Below are 21768 nucleotides of genomic sequence, written 5' to 3' on the forward strand. Positions count from 1 at the left end.
ACTGTGTCTAGACAAATGTCACCAGTTGAGGCCCAGGTCTGGCCTGTGCCTCTCTGGTTGGTAGACCCAGAAGCTTTAGAGTGACAGGGCTTGTCCAGCTCACAGGGAGAGCTCCAAGCAGTGGGGGTGCAGCTGAGGTGAAGGTGGCCGAGAGGCATAGGGACCCGGGTCTTCCGCCTAGCTTTGGGGCAGGGCTCTCCATCTCTCTTTGATGGGTCATGTAGGCAAAATCCTGATGATGGAGTAACTGCCTGTCGCTGCACAGAGAGCTTATGGCTGAGCCAGAGTTTGAACTTGTGTCTAGCTAGAGTTACTATCTTCCAGAACATTCCCACAGATATGAATGGGTTGGGTTGGGGTGAGGTGGGGTGGGGGACCAGCTCTGAGGCAAAGAGGAAAAGGAGAGGCTCAGGAAATCCTGGCTGTGTGCACACACTGTCCTCACGGACTAGAAGCTATTTTAAGGCCAAAGCCAGGATACAGCCCAGAATGAGTTTGACGCTTGCTTTTGTGTTGCTGGCTTTTAAAACTCATTTTGCTTGTGTGTGTTTGTGTGCGTGCGTGCGTGCGTGCGTGCGTGCGTGTGTGTGTGTGTGTGTGTGTGTGTGTGTGTGAACATGGGTGCATGTATGTGTATGCAACCAAATGTAGAGGCTAGAGATCAGCATTAGAGATTTTCCTCAGTCTTGTGAGACAGGGTCTCTCACTGAACCTGGAGCTCACTGATTCTGATGGATGGTGGCAAGCCCTGGGTAGGAAGCCCTGGATGGAAAGCCCTGGGTAAGAATCCCTGGATGGGAAACCCTGGATTGGAAGCCCTGGGTAGGTAGCAGAGCAAACATGGTTCAGGCCTGATGGCCAAAAGCCCTTTGTCCTGAGATTCACGTAGTTTCTTCTCACCGGCTCCTTCCTCTCATTGTGCTGACTGGAGAAAGTTCCAGAAAGAGGGAATAGTACTGTTGCCAAGTGGGTGGAGAAGGAAGAAGGGAGGTACAACAGAAGTTGGGGTACCCAACCCTGCAGAGGCCTGTACAGTAGATAGGATATGACTCTTCTACATACCCTGTGGGCCTCTTCTGCGAGGTGTAGTTCATGAAGGTTCTGGAATCCTGTGTCTATCTTGGAACACGGGACTTCCACCTCTGAAAGGAAACCCAACCCACGGACTCTGAGCTGAGAATGCCCATGGGTTGCAGTGTCACTCACAGCTCTGGCCTTTTGGGAGACCTTAAACAAATGGCTTAATTTCTCTGCATTTATGCTTCTAACAAAAAAGGAATGTGGTGATATAAGCTACCCCGGAGGGCTGTGTGGGTGCAAAGAAACACGTGCTGGTGACTGAGGGCAGTCCTGGGGTGTGCAGAGCACCTCACTGGGCTGGCTGTGGCTCTGGAGATGGGACAGACTGGGGGTTGTGGGGAGGGAGAGAGGGATGTTCATTCTTATTACATGTGTCTCTTTTGATGCTGGCGCTCAACAGCCAGTCCAGTAAGAAAGGCCTCATCACTCAAGTTTTCAGACAGAACCCTGAGGCTCACAGAGGGGTCTTTGCCCAAGATGGCAGACTTTGGGGACAGAGAGTCAGGGTTTGCTCTCTGCTCATCCTGACTCTGAGGACTGTTGTCTAGGTTATTTCACCGGTGGCTTCTGAGCACAGCAGGCCCAAAGGCTTATCCTCATTCCTGCTGCATGAGGATTAACGCACAACCGTGGCAGGACCTGGGACTGGGGTGCTGGAGCATGTTCACTCAGGACACCAGAGAAGGGAGCTTCTTGTTACTCATAACCCAGCGGATGTCCCTATACAGGGACTCTGAAAAGCAGAAGACAGGAGAGAGGCCTTGGTGTCCAGGGCCTGCCAGGAAGGGACTCGCTCCAGTGTAACAAGAATAATAATTGGTATTAATAATAAAAATTCAGAGACAGAAAAGCAAAGCAGCCAGCCACTAGAGAGCTCTCACCTCTACTAACGCTCAGACTGAAGGGGCCATCCTGTCCTCAGACTGCATCTCCAGACGGCACTGCTCCTCAGACTGCCTAGACTGCTCCTGTCCCCTCCCTCCTTATATTCCTCTCTAGTGCCGGGATTAGAGGTGTGTCATCCTCAGTGCTGGGATCAGAAGTGTGATCTCCTTTTCTCTTTTAGACTGATTCATTCTTGGGAAACAGATGCAAATGGATCTCTTTGAGTTCAAGGCCAGCCTGGGTTACACAAGTGCTGGGATTAAAGGTGTGTGCCACCACTGCCTGTTCTCTATGCCTGACTAGTGGCTTAGGTGTGTGTATGTGTGTGTGTGTGTGTGTGTGTGTGTGTGTGTGTGTGTGTGTGTGTGTGTACTAGTGGCTTAGCTCTTAACTAGGTATGTGGCTAACTAGTTGCTGAGCTCTTAACTAGGTATGTGGCTAACTAGTGGCTTAGCTCTGCAGTCTGATCTTTAGGCAAGCTTTATTAAATCATAAACAAAATATCACCACCCTCTAGCAGAGACATGTCTGGCGTTTTGGCATGGCCTTTGAGTTGTTTTCCAGGAGAGCATGCCCTAGGCACAGTGGTGGGTGGCAGGAAAGTACAGGAGAGCATCTGCTCAGGTGCCCAGGACCCCATTTTATCTCCACCTCAACCATATTAAGGGATGAAGAATATGCATTTCATAGAGGAAGTCCCTGAAGCCCAAAGCAAGGATGCTGCTGTTGTAGGATATGGTGACGAATACCTGAGAGGCTGGAGCTGGAATCTAAACCACGGGAACACATTGGAACAGGAAAGCTGAGGCAAGGCTGAGATTCTGGAGAAAAGAAGATGGGGTGTGTGTGTGTGTGTTGTGTATGCGAGTGTGTCAGGATGGGGGAGTAAAACAAAAAAGAAATGCAAATCTTAGGATCAAATCATATTCCTTGAGTGGTTTTAAGTTCAAAAAGACCCCAAATAGCACGACTCCTCTAGTTTAGGCTCGTGTTTCCAGAATGGGTAAATGAAAATGATGCAGTGATATTGTTTGTTCTCTTCTGTGTCTTCAGTGACCATAGTCTGTTTTCACACGGAAATGCTTTCCGAGTTGGTAGAATTGTTACTCTAGACCCACCCCACTCTCCCAGGAATGCCCATCTTAGGGAAGCAACCCCAGATAATGACCTGATTTGCTCCTGGCTCTCTTGGACACATTTCTCTTGTTCAAGCCCTGTAAGATCTAGGTGGTTTCTGTTTTCACTCAGTGACTCCAACCAAAAGCCCCTACTTTGTTCCCTGGGGTCTTGGAGATGGGAAGGCTTGAGGGAAGCAGAGGTTGTGAACAAACTTTGCAGATGGCACAGACATAGGACACTGGGATAGATCAGATTGGACCAGGATGTGGGCAGAAGCTGTCTGGTATGGCGAGGCCACAGTACACATTCACAAACCAAGGGGACTCGGGTTTTCTTTCATACAACTCATTCTGGGTCCTCCTCTCTGTGACCCACAGCTAGGACTGGTATGCGTCCCTCTCCAGGCTCCTGTTTCCCTCTGGCTCATGTATCTATCTAGGGATTGGTCTAACTCTTCATTATCTCAGAAAGAGAGTAGGAGCCAGGAACCTTTTTGTCCTTAGCAAGTTTGCTTTTGCTTCTGACAGGGCCTCACTGCCACCTCTGTCTCAGATAGAGACGAGGCTTGGCTCCCACAGTGGTCAGCTAGGGAGTAAGGTTGGCTGCTGCTGTTGAAGGGTGGTGGGCTGCCAGCCAGGCACACTGCCTGAATTCAGAAGAGACTGACCTTGAGCTTGTGTGAGCCAGACTTCTCACATCTTCCAGGTGTGTCTTCCCAACATCTCCTTGGAACAGACAGGTGGTCTCAGTTGAGACAATGATGGAGCCTCCGGGGGGGTGGCCAGAGTCAAGCAGTACTGGTGGGCTGAACACCCATGCTCAAGGGTGTTGCCTATCATCTCCCCCCAGAGCAGAAGGAAAACAACCCTGGCCATCAGAGGAGTGAAGGGAGGTGAGAGTGAGCAGGAGGGGAAGGAAGCTGCTGCTTCTGTTGCCATGGGAACATCAGAGCTGATGATGGGGGTCTAAGGAAGGCAAACAGTGCTTGCCACTGGCTCCTCCAGGCCGGTGCAACCGAACCCAGACTGCCTGTGAGAAACACTGGGGAGCTTTGTGAAAACAGACTCTGGGGCCCCATCCTCTACCCTTGATTTGGCCTTGGTGCTTTGTAAAATCTCAAGGCCAGGGGTAGAGAGACATCTCCATTAGTGAGGTGTGTGCATGCTTGCCATGCACACGTGAGGGCCTGAACATCAAACACTGAGCATTTTGTAATCCCAGCACTGGGGAGGCAGAGACAGGCAAGTTGCTATGACTCGCTGGCTGGCCAATGCAGTCTGTCGGGTGGGTTCCTGGCCAGTGAGAGGAAGGTAGGTGGTACCTGAGGAAAGACTCTGGAGGTTGCCTTTCTGCTTCCCATGCATGAATATATGTGCACACACATCTCCACACATGCAAACACACATGCAAACACACATGTGTATACATACATAACTCCACACATGCAAACACACACGTACAAACACACACATGCACACACACACTTTGTAAAGCTAGATATTAAGCCATATGATTTGACATCTGAGATGTAATTAAAGAAGCTGAAGTGCAGAGGTGGACACGGAAGCCCTTCACACCATCTCCTCAGCCCTGCATGTGGAAGTGGGTGCCGATGTAGGTGCAGTCCTTTTCCCCAAATGCATGTTCAGGTAGACCCGTGCTTCCTTAGTGATGAGCCACAGGGTTCCCACTGGAGCCTGGGAAGATATTTGGACTCCATAGCACTGATAGGATAAAAGAGACTCCTCTTTCTGGGCCCCTCCCACTATTCTAGCCAGGATCAGAATAGACCCAAGGAGGGAGGGAAGTAGAGTCTTCACCTCAGAATGACTGAGGGAGAGACCCAAAACTCAGCAGAGTGTAGCCTCCCTGTGAACTAAGCCTGAGTGCAGTTATGTGCCACCAAAAGCTCTCATCTCAGACAAAATGATTCTCTGGGAGCCATGGGCCTGAGGATGGCAAGTCCTCCAGGGGCTGAGTCCTCTTTCTCCTTGTTTGAGGTCATGTCCTGGGAAAGTCAAGGTAACTAGTCCAGTCCAAATGACCTTTCACCTCATGGATCAGGTGCCAACCATGGGCGAGGCTTCTTTGGGTGACCTTTCACCCAGCTGGTGTCCTCATGGTACACAGTCAAGCCAGGCAGGCAGTGCAGTGACAGGTTTGATCACACACCAGGAGCTGGCTCCAGTAGAGACTTGGCAGTCACAGCAATATTCCAGGCAAACTGAGGAGCAGGTGGCTTTGCTCACCTGGTATGGGGATCAGTGGTCCCTGCCAAGTCCCACTGGTCCCTCCAGCCACCTGCCCTGGGCTGGTCCTTTGTTGGGTGTGATAAATATGTCCCTAGGAATGTCCCTGCCCATTGACAAATGCAGGTTCTAAGGGTGGAGGTTTTCCCACCTGTTGTACTTAGGCCTCTTGTTTGCCATAGGCCCTGGAGAAACTTTCTACAAACAGCTGTGGGTTGCTATTCTAGCCAAATGAATCACCTGCATGCTGGAAACAAATTGGAAAAATGTCTGTGGGGCCTTTGCTATGTGACTTACCTCGCACCTTTGAGGTCTCTAGTCCCAGGAAGAAGAGTCTTGCCAAGTTATAGTGCTCTGACCTGAGTCAGGTCATAGAGGAGTCATCTGTGGTGGTACCAGGCAGATAACTGGTCCTCAAAGAGTGGGATCCTGTGTTCTGTTCTTTCTCAGAAGGAGCTGTCCCCATTTATATAATATGCATATATATATTATATTATATCAAATATATTATAATCTCCCTACAAGGTGTTCTGGGCCAGTGACGTAGCAAATCCCCAGGGGATGCTTACTAAGCTTGGAGACTATCTTGTCACCAAGCAGTCAAGCAGGACCAATTTAAGGGGAATGACTTGAAAGTCAGACAGTGATTTTGGGATCACACTGTCTGGGTACAAATCTTGGCTACAACATTTTCTGGCTAAATGAGCTTCACTACCTTGGAGTAACTTAACTTTTCTGTGCCTCAGTTTCCCTGTGGGGGTAATAATAGTAGCAGATCCTAGTAAGTGTGAGGACTGGTGGATTAGTGCAAGGGAGTAGCTACCACTGTAAATGTGTGCCATCCTACCACACATCAGAGAGACCGGGCTTGCCTCTTAACAGCAGGCTGGTCCCATTCCACTGGCTTTCTCCTCCATCACCCACTTGCCTATGGTCTCAGGCTGTCCTGTCTTTCCAGGGAAACCATATGCCAGCAGGGAGGTGTCCAGAGGGCCCTGGGTGTCTGGACAAGGTGCACCCAGAGGCACCCACTCCCTTATCTGTCCACTCCTTGTCTGTCTCCCAGCAGCTGTCCTCCCTACACCAACCTCCACCTCCAACACACACGTTTTGTCTTTTACGTCACCTGTCTTCTCTCTACACCATAACTTCCGTGCAGACCATCATAAGCTTATCTCATCTAAGGGCATGACTTAGCGGGTAACAATGCTTGCTGTGCAAACACACAGACCTACGTTTAAAGAAAAAGAAAAGAAAACACAGACTTAGTCATGTGTGCCTATAACTTCAGAGCAAGTGAGGAAGGCTTAGGGTAGGAGGCTAATGGCAGAGACAGGAGGATTGCTGGGGCTTGCTGGCCAACCAACAACCAACCAGTCAGCCAACCAACCAACCAGCCAGCCAGCCAGCCAGCTAGCCACCCACCCAACCAGCCAGCCAACCAACCAGCCAACCAGCCAACCAGCCAACCAACCAGTCAACCAACCAGTCAGCCAACCAGTCATCTAACCAGCCAGTCAGCCAACCAACCAACCAGACAAACAAATAGTGATCTCCAGGTTCAGTGAGAGGCTCTGTTCCAAAAGATAAGGGCGTGATAAAGCAGGACACCCAAATTTTCTCCAGCCTTCTCAGATCACAGGTGTTCACATGTGATACCCCACACCCATATGCACACAGCATACACCACACAGATGTAATGAAATGAAATAAAGAGATCCAGCCCTGAAAGACAAAGAACAGAACCAGAGTAAAAAATGAGAATCATGTCAAATATCTCCTGGCAAAGGGGAAAGACCATGGATGGTAATGAAATGATGCTTGTTGCCGTGACAACCAGTCATTTAGCTGCAGTGCCATGGGTTTGGAGCCAATAGTATCAATGGGATGCTTATTTCTCCAGAGTGACTAGCATCCCTGAAAAGGAAGAAGCCACAGAAGAGAGGTCTTGAGGGTTCCACTTGTTACCAGCCAGAGAAGCAAAACACTAGGCAGAGGTTGGCCTGTCTTTCCCCAGGCTGTCTGTCATCAGCTGTGATACCTACTTCAGCTCTGTCTATGTCAATTTCTTATCTCTAGTGAATAGTTGGGATAGGGCCATGGAGACTGACCAGGACCCAGGTAAGAAGGCTCAGTGACAGACTGGGGAGCTTGACCTCTGCCTCCAGGAAGAGACAGAGCCAAGGCCAGCACCAGGTGGTGCCTGTGCCTGGGAGGGCTCCCTGTACACAAGCCAAGTTACACATGAGGATGACAAGGAAACCATCACAAAACATCGATGAAGCAGGGTGGGTAGCAGGGGCCTTCCAGTGCGACGACGGTCAATCTTCTGAGATTGCAAAACACCACCATGAGGCTGGCAAAGCATTTTCTGCACAGAGCCTGAGGACTTGAGCTAAATCACTGGAACCCGTGTACAGGTGGAAGGGGAGAACCAGCTCCACAAAGTTGCCCTCCGATCTCCACATACGCACCGTGGCACATACACACAAATGACAAACATTTTAAAAATAAGAAAAGTGAATAGAACACATGATGTTACCATCTATGAAGCTCACACTTGAGAATCATGCAATTGAGTTACAAAAAAAATTACAAAAGTTAGCCTATGGACACAGGCATGTGTGTTCTGTTTGGGATACCCCTGCCTGCTGCACATGGCCTGGGTCACTTTTGAGGGAGGCTGGGCGTCATCTCCAGAGGAACTGCCACCTCCTGGAAAGTGTCATGGGCAGGAGCTGGCCGCACAGCACAAAGACCCTGCTTGTTGCCTTCACATCAGGACAGTCGATGCCCCTACAGAAGGCTCCATCTTTGTTTCTTTCTGGGCTTCAAGGTGACAAAGGAAGAAACAGAGCACCTACCCTCACATGGTGTCGATTTCTCTTGTCATGCAGCATCTCCACAACATTAACAGCATTAACAATGATGTGAGGCTTAGAGTGTGAAAATGAAACCCGGAAGACATGGCTGTCACAAGGAAAGTCCTTTAAGAGAACCCATCTTCAGAGGCTGGGAGGTGGCCCAGCACCAAGTGTGCTTACAGAAGATGAGTGTGGATGCCAGCGCCCACATTGGGTGGCTCACAACTCCAGGGGACCTGAGGCCTGCGTCCTGTATGCACACACACACACACACACACACACACACACACACACACACACAGAGAAATCAAAATAAATGTTAGAAAGAGAGAGGCTCTGCCATGTCTCTGGTTCATACTCCGGTGAACATAGAGCCTGGTCTGTGACAAGGTGGGCACTGGTGAGTCCTAGCCCCTGACAGCTCAGTGAAGCCTGGTGACAGATTTGTGTGGAATCTAAGAAAAGTGACTTAACCTCCAGGGCTGTCACTCCCTGCTCACCGGCATTGTTCAGGAGGAAAAGGCAAAATAAAGGTAGAATTTATTCACAGACAGGAGCTTCAAAGCCCATAGATCAAAACTTCGAGACACAGTTCTGACCTAACATTTCATATTTTCAAAAAAAAAAAAAAAAACCACATAAGAAAAAGATGAACTACCCATAAAGAATAAATCCACTTTTATTTCCATTTAAATGCCTCAAAGCAAAAGGCCTAAGGGTCTGGACTCTTCTGCTGCTGTGAGGTAAGACGCGCCTCCCATTCTCTCTTCTGATTCTTGCATCTTGTTAAGAGTCTCTTTCTGCAGAGATGGGGGTTGACACTATGCTTATCAAGTGACAGTTGCCATGGAGTATTTATTGCATCAAAATAAAAGCCGAGCATTTATATCCAAGTAGTTCACAGATTTACCATATACCATTACATGGATCTAAAAACAAACAAAAACTGGCTTTAAAACAAATGTTATTGGGGAAGTTTGGCAGGTTCCTTGAAATCACATGCCTGTACCTACCAGATGGCCAGCCATTCCATCCCAAGGTATTTATCCAAGAAAAGAGAAAACATATGCCCATATGAAAACCTTTCCATGGATGTATGGGGCCACTTATTTGTAATTGCCCTAAACTGGAAAAACCAACTTCTTGGCAATCCTCTTGCCTCAGCCTCCTGAATGCTGAGATTATAGGTGTGTGTTATCATACCTGGCTCATTTTAACAGGGTCAATGCCAACAAACACACACTATGACTGTCTCTAGTTTGTTTGTTTTGCTTTAACAGGGGCTATGTAGCCATACCTTATACCTTACCTCTACTTTGTAATAATCCTCCAGTCTCAGCCTTTTCTTTTTAAACAAGACTTGGTGTGTGTGTGTGTGTGTGTGTGTGTGTGTGTGTGTGTGTGTGTGTGTGTGTGTGGTTACCACCATGTGTTCATGGGTGCCCTGAGGAAGCCTGAAGAGGGCATCAGATTCCCCTGGAACTTAATTTACAGGCAGTTGCAAGCCACCCAATGTAGGTACTGGAAACAAAATTCAGGTCCTCTGGAAGAGCAGAAAGAACCATTCCTTCAGCCCCATCTGACTTAAAAAGAAAATGGATCTGGGGATCAGAATCGGGACCTCATGTTCACAAGGACCTCATGATCATAAGGACCTCATGTTTACAAGTTAAGAACCTACTGACTAGAAGAGCCATGTCTTGGTAAAGAGGTAGACATGTTGGTCTGTGGTGCATTTAGAACCCCAGACAGACATGACCAGCTAGACACCAAAGTGTCAAGAGTATAAGACATAAAAATGATACTAAAAACGGCAAGAGAGAAATGCCTGTCAGTCATTGTGGCTCATGCCTCAATCATAACACTTACAAGGCTGAAGCCGGAGGGTCAATATGAGTGTGAAGCCTGCCTAGGTTACAGGGTGAAATCTGGTTTCCAAGAATAAAACTCCAGGCCAAAAATTCTAGAGAGGTTGGGCATGGTACCAGCTCTCCTGTGAGTATGAACCCATCAGAATACCGGCATGGCTCTCAACAGAAGCTCCAAAGGTCAGGAGATGGGGAAATGATGTATTTCAAACCCTGAAAGGAAATGTCTGCCAACCTTGATTACTATATATAGCAAAGTTGTTCTTCCAAGTTGAAGGAGAAATAAAGACCTTCCAAGATAAGCATGAAGCTCTGCCGAAAGACACTTAAAGGTATCTTACACACAGAAGGCGAAGATAAACACAGGAGCACAGAAAGAAGAAATTCTGCTGGAAGAGTGGATAAACAGATGAGGCCCAGGAAGAACTGAACCCTACAAAGCATCAAAATGATGAGAATTAGCACCTGCTTTTCAATTATGAGTAAATATTGATAGTTTTAATTCTCCAATTAAAAGAGATCAGTTGATTGTATTTTTTTTTTTTAAGTTGGTGCTGGAGAAATGGCTCAGAGGTTAAGAGCACTGGCTGCTCTTCCAGAGGACCTGAGTTCAATTCCTGGCACCTACATGGTGGCTCACAACCATCTGTACCTTCAACCCCAAGTGATCCAGTGTCCTCTTCTGGCCTGTGTGAGCACAGGCATGCGTATAGAGGACAGAGATACACACAGGTAAAACAGACACATACATAGAATAAGTACAAAAACAACAACAGATACAAGAAACACATCTTAGCAGCAAAAGCACACAGTGACCAAGTGAAAAGTGGAAAACAGTGGTCTGAAAGGATGGACCCCACAGACAAGCAGGGCGTATTAGTTACCCGACTCCTGCTGTGATAAAATATGGTCAAACAGAGTGTATAGCGGGAAGCATTTACCTGGTCTCACAGTTCCAGAGAGATAAGAGGCACAGCAACAAGTGACCGACACGCTGGCAAGAGCAGGAAGCAGGCAGCTCACGTCTTCAAACGCAAGCAGGGATCACTGGGCGTGTGAGAGTGCAGACACTCAAAGCCCCTCCCCCACTCGTGCTAAACTTCCTCTAGCAAGGCCCATCCTTCCTCAGCCTCCCTAAAGAGTGCCACCCACTGTGAACCAAGTCTTAAATAGTTGAGTCTTTGGGGGATGTTCTCATCCAAACCACCACACAGTACTTCTACTATCTGGCAGAGTCAGCTTCAGGCTAATATTAGAAGAGCTTGTGGAGGTGCATACCCACTGGTGAAAGAAGTAGTGATATAACAATTGTAAGCATATAATGTGTATGTAAGCATAGGCATCAAGTTTGTCTAGCTATAGATAATGTTTGTGTAAATTATGTAGACAGATAAAGTTAATGCACTCAGGTCCATAAGTCAAATATCACAGAACAGGTTAAGTCCTGATACAGTAATAGGAGATGACCTTAATACCATATTCTCATTATTAAATGAGCCATCCAGCCCAAAATATTTAAAACTCAACTTCAGTAAAATCCCACTATAGGTTAAATTCACTTCAGAGATACCTACAAAACGTCCCATCCAAAAACTACAGAATATACCTTTCTTTTCTTTTCTTCTTCTTTTTTAGCAGCTTATAGAATTTGGCCAAAATAGATCATAATTTAGGTGGTATACAGGCAAGTTTTACAAAGTTTTACAAAGTAAGAAAAGAAGTTGAAATAACCTTTTGCACTTTATCATCGAGTAATGGAATGAAAACACAAACCAGCAACAAGGGGGATTATACAAGAATGTAGAGATTGAACGATACACTTTGGTTAAGTGTGGAGTATTAGGGGGAATCAAGTAAAAATTAAAAGCACAGCATAACCAAATCCATGGGATACTGCCAAGATGCTCTGTGAGAAGAGTTTACGGTTACAAGAGTCTACATTAAAAAAACAGAGAGGTCTCAGATAAATAACACAATGATGCATCTCAAGGTCTTGGGGGTGGGGGAAGAATAAGAAATACACTCTAAGCCAGTAGCAGAAATAAAAAGACCAGAGCTGAAATTAATTAGATAGAACCTAAACAAATAACACAAAGGATCAATGAAATAAAGAGTTGGTTCTTTGAAAAGATTCACAAGTCTATGGCCGAACCACCCCAAACACAGCGGGTCTCATCTACAGTGATTGCCCAGATGGACAAACTGTGAGTCAAACTAACCAACAGAAGAGTGAAGCCCATGGCCTTATAGACAAAAAAGAAGATAACAGAGCAGTACCTCTGAAATGCAGAAAATCACTAGGAATTATGTTTTGAGACTTAAACATCACTAAATTGACAAACATAGAAGAAATGAAAATAGCACTAGACCTGTGTGACTTACCAAAATTGAAACAAGGAATACTTTTTAAAAAGCCAATGTAGATCAATAATCAGTAGTGAAATTAATTAGTAATAAAAAGGGTCCTGTGATGATTGGTGTTGTCAACTTGATAGGATTAGACTCGCCTTAGAGACAAGCCTCCAGACACTACTGTGAAGTGCTATCCAAGCTAGGTTAGACTCAGGGCATGCCTGTATGGTGTCATCTTAATAAGTTCATTGAAGCAGGAAGCCCTGCCCACTGTGGGTGGCATCATTCCCCGGGATGAGAGCCTGCTTGCACTGTATAAAAAGGAGAATCACCACTCCATTGGATGTGTTGCAACCAGCCGCCTCAAGCTCCTGTTGCTGACTTTCCCATTCACGGTGGACTCTACATGTGAACCCAAAATAAGCCCTTCTTCTCTTAAGTTGCTTTTACTGGGAATTTTTATCACAGCAACAGAAAAAGAAACTAAGACAGCTCCCCACAAAAGAAAGTCCAAGACTACTGAATCTTACCTGACCCTTAAAGATGAACTAACACCAATGTCTCAAAGTACTCCTTGGATCTGAAAGTGAAAGTAGAATTTCTTGGTGAGCCTAGATGTAGCCAGAGTGTGTGATTCATGGGGCTCTATGTTTAGAAAAGTATCGCTTTACTGATGAGGATAAATTAGTCTAAATTAAAGATGGTCTTGGCCTGCTGTAACAAAGTTGGAAAAATAAGTGTTGGAAATACCACAATCAAAGTAACTGTGTGCAGAGACACTCTTTAGAGTGGTGTGTGTGTGCGCGTGGGATCGAGAGAGAGAGAGAGAGAGAGAGAGAGAGAGAGAGAGAGAGAGAGAGAGAATAGTATATGTGTCTGTGTAGTATGTGAGTGTGCTGTGTGTGTGAGTGTGTGGTATGTGTGTCTGTGTAGTATAGTGTATGTGTATATGCAGTGTGTATGTGTGTGCATGTGTGTACATGTGAGTGTGTAGTGTGAGTCTGTGTAGTATAGTGTATGTGTGTATGCAGTGTGTATGTGTGTGCATGTGTGTACATGTGAGTGTGTGGTATGTGTGTCTGTGTAGTATAGTGTATGTGTGTATGCAGTGTGTATGTGTGTGCATGTGTGTACATGTGAGTGTGTAGTGTGAGTCTGTGTAGTATAGTGTATGTGTGTATGCAGTGTGTATGTGTGTGCATGTGTGTACATGTGAGTGTGTAGTGTGAGTCTGTGTAGTATAGTGTATGTGTGTATGCAGTGTGTATGTGTGTGCATGTGTGTACATGTGAGTGTGTAGTGTGAGTCTGTGTAGTATAGTGTATGTGTGTATGCAGTGTGTATGTGTGTGCATGTGTGTACATGTGAGTGTGTAGTGTGAGTCTGTGTAGTATAGTGTATGTGTATATGCAGTGTGTATGTGTGTGCATGTGTGTACATGTGAGTGTGTGGTGTGTGTCTGTGTAGTATAGTGTATGTGTGTATGCAGTGTGTATGTGTGTGCATGTGTGTACATGTGAGTGTGTAGTGTGTGTCTGTGTAGTATAGTGTATGTGTATATGCAGTGTGTATGTGTGTGCATGTGTGTACATGTGAGTGTGTGGTGTGTGTCTGTGTAGTATAGTGTATGTGTGTATGCAGTGTGTATGTGTGTGCATGTGTGTACATGTGAGTGTGTAGTGTGTGTCTGTGTAGTATAGTGTATGTGTGTATGCAGTGTGTATGTGTGTGCATGTGTGTACATGTGAGTGTGTAGTGTGAGTCTGTGTAGTATAGTGTATGTGTGTATGCAGTGTGCATGTGTGTACATGTGTGTACATGTGAGTGTGTGGTGTGAGTCTGTGTAGTATAGTGTATGTGTGTATGCAGTGTGCATGTGTGTACATGGAAGTCAGAGGTTGATGTCAGGTGTGTTCCTCTATCATTCTCCTCCTCTTCTTTTGAAACAGTCTCTCACTGTCTTGGTTAGGTTTCTATTGCTGTGATAAACACCATGGCCAAAAGCAGTTTGGGAAGGAAAGGGTTTATTTCAGCCACAACTCTCAGGTCACACTTGTCACTAAGGGAAGTCAGGGCAAGAGCTCAAGGCAGGAGGTTAACCGGGAGGCTGGAACTGAAGCAGGAGCCCTAGAGGAGCATTGGTGACTGGCTTGCTTCCCATAGCTTGCTCAGCCTGCTTTTCTGTACCATCCAGGAGCACCTGCCTGGGGGTTAGCCCTGCCCCCATCAATTGTTAATGAAGAAAGTGCCCTACAGACCTGCCTGTTGTTCACTGAAATTGAAGCCCACTCATTTGACTGGACTGGGCCCACCTGTCTCTGAGCCCCTCTCCCAATGCTGGGGTCACAAATATGCACCTTTGTGTCTGGTTTTTGTATGGGCACTGGGGATCTGAATTCTCAGACACTTTACACACTTCGCCATCTCACCAGTCCTGAAGTTCAGCACTACTCAAAGGAATAAAATAAACTCCAAAGTCAACACTGTAAACTTCTATTATCTGCATCCAATGGTCAGACATACAAATATAACAGGAACATACGACTCACAACCAGAAACAAAACAAACAAAAAAACAGAGAGAAAGAAGAAAAAGAAAAGTAAAAAGTCAGGGAATGGCCAAGGCCATGGAGCCAGCAGACAAGGACATTGAAACAGCTACTCACAGTCTCATAAATACACTCAAGGGTGTTCCAAGAAACCCGGAGTCAATTATGAGAGGAATGGAAGATATAAAAGAAACTCAAAGAGAACTGATGGAAGTAGGAAATACAACATTTGGAAAAAACAAACCTGAATAGAAATCACTATTTCATGAATACTAGAACATAATTCTAGGCCGTCGGGTGATAAAGGAGCCATGGTTTCTTTGAGAAGTTACTCTGGCTGGAACAAACCCAGTATTATGCACTCTTGTACTTCAGCCTCCTCTTCAGAGCACTTGTCATAGTCACAGTGTTCCCGTCATGGGGAGGGGCCCATTCAAGTCACACCTGTCTTCTCTAGTGCGAGGACCACGTGCATAGAACATGTTTTCATTGACCTCTGGGCTGCACCCAGCACAGTGTCAGGTATGGAGTCAGTACTCTATAAGCGTGGATAGAAACACGGATGGATGGATGGATGGATACAGGGATGGATGGATGGATGGATGGATGGATACAGGGATGGATGGATGGATGGATGGATGGATGGATGGATGGATGGATACAGGGATGGATGGATGGATGGATACAGGGATGGATGGATGGATGGATGGATGGATGGATGGATGGATGGATACAGGGATGGATGGATGGATGGATGGATGGATGGATGGATGGATGGATACAGGGATGGATGGATGGATGGATACAGGGATGGATGGATGGATGGATGGATGGACAGGTGGATGGGTGGGTGGATGGATGGATGTATGGATGTATACAGGGATGGATGGATGGATGGATGGATGGATGGATACAGGGATGGATGGATGTATACAGGGATGGATGGATGGATGGATGGATGGATGGATGGATACAGGGATGGATGGATGTATACAGGGATGGATGGATGGATGGATGGATGGATACAGGGATGGATGGATGGATAGATACAGGGATGGATGGATGGATAGATACAGGGATGGATGGATGGATGGATGGATACAGGGATGGATGGATGGATAGATACAGGGATGGATGGATGGATAGATACAGGGATGGATGGATACAGGGATGGATGGATGGACAGGTGGATGGATGGATGGATGGACAGGTGGATGGATGGATGGATGGATACAGGGATGGATGGATGGATAGATACAGGGATGGATGGATGGATGGATGGATGGATGGATGGATGGATGGATGGATACAGGGATGGATGGATGGATGGATGGATGGATGGATACAGGGATGGATGGATGGACAGGTGGATGGATGGATGGATGGATACAGGGATGGATGGATGGATAGATACAGGGATGGATGGATGGATGGATGGATGGATGGATGGATGGATGGATACAGGGATGGATGGATGGATGGATGGATACAGGGATGGATGGATACAGGGATGGATGGATGGACAGGTGGATGGATGGATGGATGGACAGGTGGATGGATGGATGGATGGATGGATATTGGGTAGATGGATATGATGGGGAATGTTCTTGTCTGTGTATGTTTATCTTACTGGTTGTTGAATAAAGCACTGTTGGCCAATAGGGAAGCAAGATAGGTGGGACTAGGAGTTGAGGAGGATTCTGGGAAATGTAGTAAAGAGAAGTCGCCATGAGAGAGCAGAATGGATTGCTGTTTTTAAAGATGCTTGGTAATCATCTGTTGTGGGGCCACAACTAACATACTGGAGTAATAGACTCCCTCCCTTCCTCCTTAGTTATTTCTTCTGTGACGAACACAGAAGACAGACGTGATGGCATACTCTGAGGTAGGAGTATTGTGAGTTCAAGGCCAGCCTGAGCTACAAAGAAAAACCTGTATTAAAAAAAAAAAAAAAAAAAAACAGGAAGAGGCTGGGTGGTAGCTCAGTTAGTAAAGGACTCATGTTATGAGTGCAAGGACCTGTGTTTGCTGACTTGTCTGGAAACCACGTGAGAAAGTCAACACCAAGCAGAGGCGTCCATTTGAAACCTCAGCACTGAGGGGGCAAGACAGGTAGATCTCTGGGGCTCACTGGCCAGTCAGCCTGGGTTACATGGTAAACTCCAGGCAGTGAAAGACCTTGTCTCAAAAAAACAGGGTGACTGGCAATGAAGGGATGACACTGGAGGTTGACCTCTGCCCTGCGCACTCGTGCGCACAGGTATGAACATACATGCACTTGCAAGTTGTTGTCTTATTTGACTTTCTAGTGCCGAAATGATAAATACCATGACCAAAAGCAACTTGGGGAGGAAAGAATTTATTTGGCTAACAAGTCCTAGGTCTGTCATGGAGTGAAGTCATAGCAGGAACTCAAGCAGGAAGCTGGAGACCAGAAGTGAAGCCAAAGCCTCAGAGGAATGCTGATTCCTGGCTTGCTCCCCTTGGCTTGCTCAGCTTTCTTTCTTTTTCAACCTGGGACCACCAGTCCAGGGTGGCCCTGCCCACAGTAGGCTGGACCATCTTATATCAATCTTTAACAAAGAAAATGTCCTACAGATTTGCCCATAGGCTGATCTGGAAAATGCATTTTCTTGATTGAATTTTCTTCTTCCCAGATTAGTTTGTGTCAAGTTCACAGAAAGTAACCAGCACACAGCTGCACACACACACACACACACACACACACACACACACACACAGAGAGAGAGAGAGAGGGGGGGAGGGAGGGAGAGAGAGAGAGAGAGAGAGAGAGAGAGAGAGAGAGAGAGAGAGCACCTGGGACCTATGCCAGCTGAAGACCCTCTCGTCTTCCCTTGGGTCCAGGAGACCCACCAATGCTCCTCTCCAAGTCCTCGATTTCTCACCAGCTGCCTTCAGTACAGTTTCATGTACCCACCCCCACTCGGCCACTGCTTTCCCAGGTGCTATTGGGACTCAGGTTTTGCTCTTATGAGTGAGTTCTCCCAGCTTTGTAGTTGGTTTGAACACAGCTCGTGTCTGTGAGTGCAGATCAGACATTATTGTCTGCCTTGGTCTATGTCTTTCAGAAAGCAAGATAGGGCAAAGAAGATGAACAGAAGTTACCCCAGAGAACACACAGTTCCCAGGAGGTACTGCACTGGGAGCAGAAATGGGAGACCAAGCTGTTTGTTCACTCAGCATGGGAACTCTCTGGAAATCTTGCAGGAAGGACCAATACTCAGACAATCTCAAGAAAGGAAGTAGAAAATCTGTTCCCAGAGTCTTGTATCATCTGGGTCAAAACCACTCTCCTGAGAGGGTGGTGTTTCTCTCTTGAATTCTACAGGTCCCACTGGCTTCCCTAAAAGCCAGATTCCACTCCTGGGCAGTGCCTTCATCCAAACCAGTGGAGGACACTCGGGGTGGGTGGGGCATCGGCCATAAAGGAGAGCCAAGCTGCTGATGGAAACCAAGATGGACGGAAGCGTCTCTGTAAAGTTAGCCTCAGAGCCACAGCAGCTATAGGAGGTTCTGGGTCTTTGTTACCTTCGTTGTGCTGGGTTCTCAAACGTGTGGTGTGGATGGTAGATAGAGTGAAGCTGTATATTTTTTATGTACTGATCCTCTGAGACAGATGGATATAAGCAAATCCTGGCAAACCCATGAAAATGGGAGCTGGCTGGAAATGGGGTCATAGCTTTCAGTAAAGGGGCCCTGACACATCCACTCACCAGTTCAGAAACAGTGGTTCTACTCTGGGCTGCAGTGTGTGTGCAAACACGTGTCTACTAGAGAAAGTGTTTGTGTGTATGTGTCTGTGTGTGCAAAAGTCTATATACTGGAGAGAGAGAGAGAGAGAGAGAGAGAGAGAGAGAGAGAGAGAGAGTGCAAATGTGTGTCTACTAGAGAGTTTGTGTGTGTGTGTGTGTGTGTGTGTGTGTGCAAAAGTCTATATACTGGAGAGAGAGTTTGTGTGTGTCTGTGTGTCTGTGTGTATGTGTGTGTCTGTGTGTGTGCAAAAGTGTGTCTACTAAAGAGAGTTTGTGTGTGTGTGTGTGTGTGTGTGTGTGTGTGTGTGTGTGTGTACAAAAGTCTGTATACTGGAGAGAGAGTTTGTGTGTATGTGTCTCTCTCTCTGTGTATGTGTGTGTCTGTCTCTGTGTGTGTGCAAGTGTGTATACCTAGAAAGTTTGTATGCCTCTCTCTCTCTCTCTCTCTCTCTCTCTCTCTCTCTCTCTCTCTCTGTGTGTGTGTGTGTGTGCATGGATATGGAGGTCAGGGGTCAATCTCAGTCACTGTCCACTTCACTGAAGGTCTCTCAGCCTCTGGAGGTCTCTGATTCTGCTGGCCAATGAGCCACAGGGATCCTCTTGTCTCTGCCTTCCCAGTTCTGGGATTTATAAGCAAGCCACTATGCCCCGTGGCTATTTATTTATTTATTTATTTATTTATTTATTTATTTATTTAATTTATTTATTTATAACATAGGTCCTTAGAGTGCAACTCAAGTTCTCATGCTTGCATGGATGTCCCTACAGCACCTCTTGACTGAGTCTGGTAGAACTAAAAGGCCCCCAACGTCCTTGTTACTTGTTAAGTAGGGGATATTTCCACTCAAGAGTTCTTCAAACTTCAGCTAAGGAGCAGCCCTGAGGAATTAACCAGGAGATAGGCACACAGGGCCTACAGATCCCCAGAACTCCAGGGTACTCAGAGGTCCAGTCCGATGCTCACCATAAACGTATGGTGGTGGTGAGTGGCTGGATAGGAACCATGGCTGCTCAGCTTTGCGGGGAGCCAGGGGGCTGCCCGCTTCCCTTAAATAGGCAAAGGGGGAGGAAGCACACCGTTGTGGGTTTTCGGTGTCTGGAATCTATCTCTGAAGCCGCCTCTCTCACTCCTTTGGCTTGTTATCAGCTCCGAGCTGTCTCTTTGCATTAAAGTGACAAGAAGCAGCACAAAGCTGACGACAGGAGGCTGGAGCTGTAATTTGCACTGACAGTCACTGGCGTTATCCTCTTATTGCTTGGTAAGCCAAATAGGAGATTTGTCTGATTTTGATCCCAGGAAGAAAATGACAACCCAGCTCTGCTCCTGCTACTCAGTGCAGTGCACCAGGCAAGTCCTCCGGCTGAGCTCTGGCCGGCAATGCCGGCTGCTTGACGCTCTCCAGAGCAATTTTCCTCCAGCCTAGACTTTCCTTTAACCTACAACCCTGCAAACAGTAGCTTGGGTGCTGGTGGCTCATGTCACTTTCTCAGTGACAGCTTTGCTCACAGCTTGTCGAGGGACCCAGGTGACTCTTTGGGGGAAATCAAGGCACCCCCCCTACCCCAGGAAGTCAGATAGCAGCTGAAATATACTGTCTTCTGCCTCTCCCACCCTTTTCTTTAAACATTCCCAGCAACTCAGTCTACACAGCCCAGTGCAAAAAAGACATGGAGTCATGGTTCAAAAAAAGCAAGAGGTTCAGTGTGAGGTACTAGCATGTAAAGCTTTGCCATTCTGTGCTCTCCTCTGGCTTGTTGTAGTTTAAAATATATTTATATTTATTAAAGTGTGAGTGTGTGTGTGTGTGTGTGTGTGTGTGTGCATGTGTGTGGTGTGTGAGTGTGGTGTGTGTGTGTGAGCATGTGTGTGCATGTGTGTGGTGTGTGTGAGTGTGTGTGAGTGTGTATGTGAGTGTGTGTGTGGTGTGTGTGAGTGTGTGTGTGGTGTGTGTGAGTGTGTGGTGTATGTGTGTGGTGTGTGTGAGTGTGTGCGTGTGTGTGGTGTGTGTGGTGTGTGGTGTATGTGTATAAGTGTGTACGTGTGTGTGGTGTGTGTGTGCGCGCACATCCGAGTGTGGTGTCTGTGGGATCCTCTGCAGCAGTAACAAGTCGTCTTAACTGCAGAGCCACCTCCTCCCCATGCCCCCAGCCATTCCTACCGCACTCCCTGACCTGTGCGCAATTCATAGCTGCTGCCTTCCCTGTACTGCTGCGGAGGAGAGGAAGGAAGGGGAGAGAGAAACCATGGTGGTGCCACACCATCACATGGGAAGTCACATGACAGAACTGTGTGGGGCTCCTCGGCTACACTCAGAACATGGCATCTCCCCTCTCCACTCTGGACAAAGCCTGGTGGAACAGGAGCGTGACCCTCTGCGTCACCGGCAGCCGTCAGTTTTACGGGGGGCACACTCCTCGGCGATGCTTCTGCTGTCACTGGTTTCCCCTGGAGTCCGTGCTCGTGGGCCACCGGGAGCAGTGACCACACTTGCTGCTCACACGTGACTGTGCTTGTGTGTATGCCATGGACTTCACTGATAATACGAAAGATGGAAGATTACTAACGATGCCACAATGGTGACAGAGAGAATTACAAGAACAGGACACTCACAGGTCTCATACATATGTCCATGAAGCCAGATCTACCTACAGCTGACACCTAAGAGTATTTACGTGACCAGGAAGTGGGTAAAGTACTCTGTGTTAGTCACTGAATCCTGACAGCCCAGCACATTAATTAAGCTTTCACCCATATTCAGACATGACATTTGAGCTCTAGCAGGGCAAACATCCCACTCAGGGTCACAGAACATGTAACTGGCACCACCCATGTGAAGACACAGCACCCTGGCCAAAGTCCATGATCTAACCTCTAACCACCCCCAGCTGCTCAGGGCAGGTCAAGGGAACTCTGGGGAAGACGCATAGTTCCTTTCTCCGCATGCCACAGCCAGGTTGGTGTGCCAGACTCTGGGGTTATCTTTCCCTTCCAGTGGGAATCAACGGTTTTACTACTTTTACAACATGACC

Source organism: Cricetulus griseus, chromosome 4 (assembly GCF_003668045.3).
Source record: "Cricetulus griseus strain 17A/GY chromosome 4, alternate assembly CriGri-PICRH-1.0, whole genome shotgun sequence".
In the NCBI taxonomy this organism is placed as follows: domain Eukaryota; kingdom Metazoa; phylum Chordata; class Mammalia; order Rodentia; family Cricetidae; genus Cricetulus; species Cricetulus griseus.